This window comes from Nilaparvata lugens, chromosome 9, assembly GCF_014356525.2.
Source record: "Nilaparvata lugens isolate BPH chromosome 9, ASM1435652v1, whole genome shotgun sequence".
Classification (NCBI taxonomy): domain Eukaryota; kingdom Metazoa; phylum Arthropoda; class Insecta; order Hemiptera; family Delphacidae; genus Nilaparvata; species Nilaparvata lugens.
Genome location: NC_052512.1, coordinates 30,104,706 through 30,114,708, shown reverse-complemented (window position 1 = coordinate 30,114,708; position 10,003 = coordinate 30,104,706). Strand labels below are relative to the sequence as shown.

The following is a 10,003-nucleotide window of genomic DNA, read 5'->3' as shown; positions in this document are numbered from 1 at the left end:
ATTGGATTTTTACAATTCTACCGCCACTTCAACAAACAAATGTCACACTACACTGCCCAACTCAGTCATGTATTGTCTAGTACCAAGCCTTGGAATTGGACTAACAAAGAAGAGATCATATTCCAGCAACTAAAAGAAGCTTTCCTAAATTCCGTCGTGTTGAAACACCCTAACCTGAAGAAACCTTTTTTCTTGAATGTCGATGCCTCAGATTATGTGATAGGCGCAGAGATTTTCCAAGAAGACGATCATGGAGAGAAAGGAGTGCTAGCATTTTTTAGTAAGACACTCAACTCAGCACAACGTCGATATTCTGTGACCGAAAAAGAGTTGTTGAGTATTGTGGAAGTATGTATTAAATACCGGACATTGTTGCTCGGCAATAAGATATTTATCAATACCGACCATAAAGCCTTAACATTTTTCAAAACAGCCAAATTAAATCACAACCGCTTATCTAGATGGTTTCTTGCACTTCAAGAATATGATATCGAATTGACCCATCTGCCAGGAAAGAAAAATCAGACCGCCGACTTTCTATCCAGGGAAATAGATGCTACATATTGTCAAGATACCAACCTAAAATGTTTCGCCGTAAAGAGTGGAGAAAGCATACCATATCCCCCCAATATCCAACCACGAATTCACACTGCCGTATTAACCCCTGAAAGAATCCGCATCGCCCAATACGAAGACTCAAGACTGTCCCGGATCCGCGAATTGATGGAAGAAGGAGCTACTGAACCGCCCGATTACCTGCGACAGTACTCCCGCTACAAAGGATTTATGTTCCACCGACCGGCTAAAAATACTTACGACTGTCGCCTAATAATCCCCGCTAACCTGGAAACAGATTTGATAAAAGAAGCTCACAAACGTATTGGACATTTTGGAACTATGAAGACCCTCCACCTACTAAAAGAAAGCTGTTATTTTAAAAGCATGCATAAAAAAGTGGCCAAAATAATAAAAGCTTGCGATATATGCCAGAAAGCCAAATACCCGCGATACCATATCAGGGGCGGAATGAATCCCATTCTCCCTAGTGCACCATTGGAATTGATATCAGCGGATATATATGGTCCATTACCCATGGCACAATACGGAAAAAATACATATTCGTGCTTACATGTGTTTTTTCAAAATATACAATGCTATTTCCCATAGGTAAATTGACCAGAGAAGTTTTGGCCCGATGCATAACGGAAAGATGGACAAATGGAAAGCCTAAACGAATCCTATCTGACAACGCAACCTATTTTTGTAGCAAGCAGTGGTAAGAAATACTTCACCTGGCTGATATTAAATGGTCGAGGACATCTCTTTACAACCCCAGCGCTAATCCAGTAGAGCGACATATGGCAGAGATCTCTTGTTTTATGCGGACTTACTGTAACGAAAAACACCAACAATGGGTTAGATATATACCATTTTTAGAAGAGTGTTATAATAATAGTCTAAATGAAAGCACCGGTCGTACGCCTTACGAAATCATGTTCGGTAAAAGAAACACTACATTTATCGAAAAATTAATTGATTTTTCAAGCTCAGAGGTGAACAAGCCAACAAATCCTAATATCCATCATCTAGTCAGATTGAAGCTAGAGCAAAAGGCAAGTAGTAGAAAGAGATTTCACGACCGAGCATACAAAATATTTTCATATAATATTGGAGATGAAGTTTTAGTAAAGAGCCACAGATTATCAAATGCTTTGGAGAAAGTAACTCGTAAATTCTTTTTAATTTATTCAGGGCCATTCACTATCGTAGCCATATCGCATCACAACACAGTCCAGTTGCAAGAGAATGAGAATATGCACATTGTTTGGTGGGAAAATGTAGCCAATATTAAACCATATCACAGAATTTGAAATAAATATGATAAGTAATCAAGGAAAACACCACTATCGAACGAATTACTGACCTATCATGATAAATTTAATATTGAGTTGGACCGCATGGCAACAATCCGATGTTTTTATTTCTCCCAACTGTCCAAAGCCTGCAACAAGCAAAAGAATAAATAATTTTTAATTATGTAATTAAATAATATACATCAGATAAAAAAGGACACAAGTGGGGATAGTATATTTAAAATTTGTTAATTACCTTTAAAAGGAAAAAATGTAGCAGTTAGGTTAACTATAAGATTCGATAGCAAATTCTGACATAGCAGTATGAAATGTAGAACAAGTAGTCAGCTGGCCAAAGCCACCCAAATCAAATAAATGTAACGTCTGTTAAACACATGATTATGAAAGAAGTATTGTAACCCAAAAATGTTATTTATCACTGTTATTATTATATTTATCAATGTTAATATATTTATTTATATGTTTTATATTTATTACCGTTAGTTTATGCCATGTTTGTTACCGAAAAAACCTAAATTGAATGCTAGTTACCTAAAGCCAAAGAACCATTAGCAAAAGAAAGGAATTGTACCTGATATATGGAAAATTATTTATATTAAGACCTAGGAATTACAATAAAATATAAGCCTCAGAAAATTCGTACATCGAAATTATTGTTTGGTAGGAATCAATTATAAGAGAATCAAGTAATGTGTGTAGTCAGGTTGGCGGCCTTGCGAGCGGCAAATTTAAAAATACTATGTTCTAAGTGTTGTAAGGAGGAATGTGTCTAGGAGATTATATTTATGATATTTTTTGTGTTGATAAGGAGAATTTGTTATTGTATTTGATAGAGGTCTAAGGGAGGTGCAGCAGATTTAATTGCTCCAGGTAGAGGAAGTTCATAATATATCCTGTTTGATTCCGTACCTTTTTAATCTGAGATTTCCACGAGTTAGAACAAAAAATTTGGTTGCTCCACATTTATTGGTAAAATTTTAATTAATAGCTTATTATTTCATTTATTTGTTCAATTAAACATAAAGTAGAAAATTTGTTTATTAATGTAACTTTTGAAAGTGTCAATTTAAATTTTTTAAGGTGATTAAAATTGAAAGTGCATACTTTCAATGTGCCTACTTGGGTAGGCTAAATTCACGTGAGTAGAAAATTAATTAATCTCATCTATTTGAGAAAATCAGTAAAATTTGTTTATTATTTTAAAAATTAGGTCTTGTTATAAAAGAAAACACAATTCAGAGAATAGGTTTGGTAGTAATAAGTTTTTTATTGTTTAACATTCTTTTATTTTGTAAACTTGAAAAGTTTTCAATAAAAGTAATCAGATGCAATGTATTTTATTTATTGCCAACGCATTGTCAACTTAATGAAAATGGTAAATTTGTTAGTTTAGGATCCAGAGTAGAATGATGAATATTTTTATTAGACAAGAGGCAAAATCCTTCTTGGAAAATAAGAGTATCAAATGATTCTATCTCTGAAGTGGGGTTTCGGTGCGGATACAATAAAAGTAACCACACACGAAACGCCCCAAATGGCATCCCTGGATGGGGAAAATCGAAACAAAATATTCACAAAGACCACAAATAATAAATGTTGAAACTTGAAAATTTCATGATTAGTTTAGAATTTGATAGTGACGCTAAGAGATACTTTGAATGATTTTGACTAGGTTAGATTACAAATCAGTCAAGTTCATTGAGTTGAAATGCGAGGTAAATTATAGAAAACATTGTAAATGATTATATCTGTAATCAAAATACCAAGTTCTGATGAACAACTATCTACTAAGAAGTAAGATGAAGACATCAACCAAAATGGAAAAATTGATTCATGAATCTGAAGCGTCCAAAGATACTATACTGGTAGATGAATTAGAAGATAGGGAAAGTACAATGCAAGAGTTTGATGCATCCAATGATACTATTGTATTGAATTCAAGTGATATGGAGTCGCAAGAACAACTGAACTTAACCCTAGTAGAGTCAAATGAATCCTTAGGTGAAGATTTTGTTGGTTTCCTCGATCAAAACGATAGGAATTGTAATAAACCTGAACTACAAGAAGTTGATGATTCAAATTTAAAGATTTCAAATGATCAAGACAATAATTCAAACAATGATGCTCAACAAAACATTGAAGATTCTATTGCTCAATCTAGTGATTCACTTTATAATGTAAATTCTAAAATGGATATCTTGATGAAGTTTCTTGAAGAACAAAACAAAAGTATAAAAAATGAATTTAAAAAACAAGATGAAGCAAAAAATGAAATTAAAAGTGAAATTAACAGTGTAAAAAATGAAATTAATGGTTTAAACCAAAAACTTAACAGACAAAATGATAGGTTTGATGAGAAGTTTAATGAAATAAAAGCACAGTTTCAAACAATAAATCAGAAAGTTGAATGCCAGGACAAGAAAATTGAGAAGGTTAGGTCAGAACTAGACAACAAAATTACAAAACAAGAAATAAGTAGGTTAGATCAATACTGTATGAAAAATAACACAGAAATCGAAGAAATACAGGTCAAAACTAAAAAACTTGAAGTACAAGTAGGTCAGGTAACCGAAACAATGAACAATGATACAAGTCAATTGAAAGATAAAATTAATAATATTAATGAAGAGATGGAAAATGTTAGGGCTAGTGTTCACAAACAATCAGCCATGCAAATCAATTTAGAAGATAGGATCACTAAGAATCTGAATATTTTGGAAGTTAAGCAGAACGAAGAAGCTGTCAAGGTCTGTACCTTACAGTTGAATGTAGAGAAAAACAGTGAAACAGTTGATAAATTACAGAAAAGAATCTCATCACAAGTGAACTTTGTACCGCAAGTAAATAATTGCTTTCCTTCTGACAAATACGAATTTCAAATGTCGATTGACAGGAGAAATCCTATGAACTTCATCAATAGCTTAACTGAATATTTATCTCGTAACCATATTACTGAATGGGGAAAAATAAAAAGTATTTTGGACAATAATTTGAATAAAACTTATCAACAACAAGAATGGTGGGATTTTGTAAAAACCGATATTGACAGTTTTGAAAGCTTCAAAAACAAATTCATCTCGAAGATGTGGTCGCAAGATATCCAGAAGAAAGCACGACAAGAACTTCAATTTGGAAAATACGTCATTGGTAGTAAGTTAACTTTAAGTGAATATTTTATTTCCAAATTTAATATCTGTAAAAATTTAATTCCGGCTATTGACAAAGACACAATTTTTGAAATGTTGAAAAATCATTACAATGAAAATATAATTACCGCTGCAATTGTTAGGAATGTAAAGAATGCAGAAGAATTTATTAAGGTGTTGGATGCATTCAGTTTATTAGATGAATATAGGGTGAACAAAAATCAAAACAATCAAGAAAATCAAGATAGGAATCAGTCAAATGACAATCGAAGATTTGATCAGGTAGGATGCAATAATTTTGATAATAGAAGAAATAATAACAACTTCCAAAGATCAGGTTATCAACAACGTCAGGAAGATCGTAGACAATCAAATAATTCAAACATGAATCAAATGAATCAAAACATAAATCAACCAGGTAATTTTCATCCTAGAAATCCAATGATGTTTCCGCAGCAGTTCAACTATCCGCCGCCTGGATATGGAGCATCACAAATAATACATCATTAACTGTAACTTTCATGAAACAACAGGACAGATTCCAGTAGAGATGATGATGGATAAAAAATTAGGTCATTTAGTTTTCAAAAGTATTAGATTTCCTCCTGATAATAAATTTGAACTAGAACCCGAAGAACTTAGAAATAGAAGAGTGTTAATTAATATAAAAAATAAAGGAGTAATCAGAAGATTTAAACAGAATATGAGAAATAAAAATCCATGTAGAATCAATGTAGGGGATCAAGTCTTGATAAAAAATTACATTCTGTCTAACAAATTGAAGAAAATATCTGCGAAACTGTGTGCAAAATATAAGGGACCGTATGTTGTAGTAAAAGATTTAAGAAAGGGTTGTTATGAACTTGAAGAAATAAAAACTGGAAAAAATTTGAAAGTAAATGAGTTTATGATGAAGCGTTTTCACCATAAAGATGATTAATTTTTCTAAACTTACGTGATCAATGGCTTGAGAATCATTCTAAAATAAAGAATATGCAATTGAATACTATAACACTTTGTTAAATCAACTGTAGAAAATGAAACTTTGTTTAAAATAATAATGTAATTCAAACAAATTTTATTGAGTCATGAAATCTATTGTATTGGTACTGTTGTTTAGTATTCTTGTTGGTATGTATTAGTATTAGTAATTATTGATTTATAATTGTATTTTGTTTGAGTAAGAAATCCTGACCTTGAAGTCTTAAGGGATGCTCATAAATTTTGTGTAATGTAATTTGTGCTTATGAATGACCATGTAGCTTGTGTTGGTAATACAATGATTTAAATGACTTGATGAAACGTATTTTGAAAGTTTTGGAAAATTTATAAGTAATATTTAAATTTCATTGTGTTTAACTTCCTACTTCTATAGTAAATTCATAAACAAATGATTGACATTAATGATTAATAAAATAATGAATGTTCAAATTAATTGAAAATAAATTGCTGAAAACCATTGAAACGATTTAAATAAAGGAATAAATAATATAATATTGTTGTTACCTAACTGTCTGAATAATTCTGAATATGTATTTTGTTCACAATGACTTGAAAAATATTATGAAGGTATTAATGATGATTATTATGTTTAATCTGTCAAACATGTATTCAAATATGTTGAGATATTCATGATGATTGATATATTACTCTATATTCACTTGTATTCAGTAATAATAATGTGTATGTACTTGAAATAATAATATTGTTTAATTAAAATTGATTCATATGCTATTGATCACTAATATCCTAACTAAATATTTAGTATAACTCTTCTGTCAATATTTTATTTTATAATTTACTTGAAATTTGTGGATAAATTCATGAACTTACAATATTCATGATTCATTTTGTTTGAAATATGACTGACGATTTATCAACTTAACTATATTTTTGAGTAATAGTCAATTCTAAAACTTATCTTTAAAAAAAATACGGTATATATATTTTATTCTTATTAAAAATTTAAATAATAATTTTTTATTCTTAAATGCTCATACATTCTTGACGTGAAAGTGACTACTAGTGCATCGAATAACACTGCAACGTATAATACAAATGTGAATGATATCTTCGAATCTTCAATATTCTACGACAACGAAATTGCTGAAAATAAAATGGTAGTGGTATGGAACTTCTTCGCAGAACTTCAAGCTGAGATGTGGCCTAACTCCATTCCACAGCATAAAGATGTCATTCCACATAGAGGGTGTTCCAGAAATTATAGTCACAAGAACTTTAAGATTTTGCATTGCAAGAAACCTTTACCTAAAATTTACCTTACCTTAAAAAAGCTATTCCTTTCTAGATATTGGCAACAGTGAATCCTTTCTAGCAACTCACTCCGTTCCTTAAGTTAATCCTTTCAAAATTTTCCACTTGCACATAATGCAACTACAACTACAAATAAAAGTGCTATCTAAACGAGTATGGACATGTAAAAATGAGAAGTAAAAGAAATGAGTGATTAAAAAATAACGAGATGTATCTACGAATGTGCCTGCAAATGAACTTCCATCTTCGTCTAAATCCAAAAATGTTCCAGTTGTAAAAAATTGTTAAAATTGATCTTCAAGATTCGCATAAAACCAAGTCTAATGGATTTTTGTAACCTCTTCATCTAAATCCAAGTCTAATGGATTCTTGTAAACAATGTTCCTGCTCTACAAAATGTCAAATTGATCTTCAAAACTCGTAATAACTATCGAATAAAATAGTTATTTCTACAAGAACTTCTATCAAATGAACTTTCTCATTGATGCTGTAAAAAAAAAAAAAAAAAAAAAAAAATCATGACTGAAATCTACAATATCTTCAAGTTATTCACGATGTATCTACAAGTTATTACTGCATAAGATGTGTCTGAAATCTGTATGCTGTTATGTTATCTTCGAGAATAAAAAAAGAAGAAAAAATCACTCCTAAAAAATTTTAGAAGCACTAAGAAAAATGAAACGCGATGTTTGCGATGTCTACAATTTGTGACTATAATTCTTCAATGATAACTGATGACTACAATTCCATGGTACTTCAAGAACAAGTTGGTCTACAAGAACTTCCAGAGTTCTATACTGCTACCATCTTCGCATTCATTGGAATAAAAACATTCTTCATCATCATTGATCATCACATAAAACATTTCATCGCAAAAAACATTCATCGACGTGAATATATTGAAAGTGTCTTCATATATTGAACTATTCTTCGTAAATAGACTATAATTGAGTATGAGTATTTGAGAATGTTTTTTATAACATGAATATATCCACTATACATCATTGATTTATTCTATATTTGTTTTGTATTCTAATAATCTATATTCATTTATTATTAACTTATGGAATTTTATTCTTACAATTTGACAAATCTGTTTATATCTATAATGTATTCATTTTGATGAAAATTTTGACAATATACATTCTAGATTGTTATGCATAAAAATGTAACGGAAATAATTTTGTAATTTTCTTATATGAATTAATAATCACTTGAATATTTTTTGACATACTTAAATTTTGCTATGAGAATTTAATGCAATTGCTTTATATATAAAAAAAAAAATAATTATTTCAGTAGATTCGATGTAATAATCTTGATTCAGAATTTCTATACTTTGTGTAATTACACTTATAAAAAAAAAAATCAATTTTAAATTTTTTCAAAATTGAAAATAATTTTTTTTATTGTTGAAGGCGGGCATTTGTAATGTTAGGAAAAATAATGAAAAATGTCACATTAAATATTATCAAGTTAACTTGAGAGAGAATTGATTTTGTAGTTCAAACTTGTCGATCTCGTACCGCCAAAAGAAAATTTTAAACTTGCCGCCTTTTAATGTCAATAAATCAGGTTGAATAAATGAACTCGATTGAATTGTAACAATAGTTTATTTTATTTTTTATAAAGTTTTGACATTGTACAAATTAAATAACAAGATTATAACTTAAAATTTAACTTTTATTTGGTTGATACATTGAATTATATAACTCAGATTTCAGTAGCATTGAGATTTAATTGCTCCAGGTAGAGGAAGTTCATAATATATCCTGTTTTTTCCGTACCTTTTTCACCTGAGATTCCCATGAGTTAGAACAAAAAATTTGGTTGCTCCACATTTATTGATAAAAATTTAATTAATAGCTTATTATTTCATTTATTTGTTCAATTAAACATAAAGTAGAAAATTTGTTTATTAATGTAACTTTTGAAAGTGTCAATTTAAATTTTTTCAAGGTGATTAAAATTAAAAGTGGAATCTTGGGTAGGCTAAATTCACGTGAGTAGAAAATTAATTAATCTAATCTATTTTGAGAAAATCAGTAAAATTTGTTCATTATTTTAAAAATTAGGTCTTGTCAAAAAGAAAACATAATTCAGAGTATAGGTTTGGTAGTAATAAGTTTTTTATTGTGTAACATTCTTTTATTTTGTAAACTTGAAAAGTTTTCAATAAACGTAATCAGATGCAATGTATTTTATTTATTGCCAACGCATTGTCAACTTAATGAAAATGGTAAATTTGTTAGTTTAGGATCCAGAGTAAAATGATGAATATTTTTTATTAGACAAGAGGCAAAATCCTTCTTGGAAAATAAGAGTATCAAATGATTCTATCTCTGAAGTGGGGTTTCGGTGCGGATACAATCAAAGTAACCACACACGAAACGCTCCAATATGATTTTTTTTTTTTTTTTTTTTAAGATTACGTCCTAAAGACTCCAGTCATGGAGTATAAGACAAGTCATGTTATTTACATAATAATTCTAACACTAAGTTGTTCAACCTAGTTTAGGTTTGAAAGGAATTCTTGTACACTATAAAAAGCTCTATCAACTAAATATTTTTTAATTTGTTTTTTGAAAATCTTCAAATCATCATTACTTTTCAAGATTTGAGGTAGCTTGTTATAAAATTTCCTACCAATATAATCTGGTTTTTGTTCAAATAACCTACTATTGTGACCCATTATATGATAATCTGCTC

General features: G+C 29.8%; 1 long non-coding RNA gene across 1 annotated transcript; it reads left to right on the top strand.

Moving 5' to 3' along the window:
- The first annotated feature begins 2,785 nt into the window (after positions 1-2,785).
- Positions 2,786-9,408, top strand: LOC120352900. The gene is made up of 2 exons (XR_005572125.1): positions 2,786-2,954; positions 9,254-9,408. It is a non-coding gene; the product is annotated as an uncharacterized LOC120352900 (long non-coding RNA).
- The last annotated feature ends 595 nt before the right edge of the window (positions 9,409-10,003 follow it).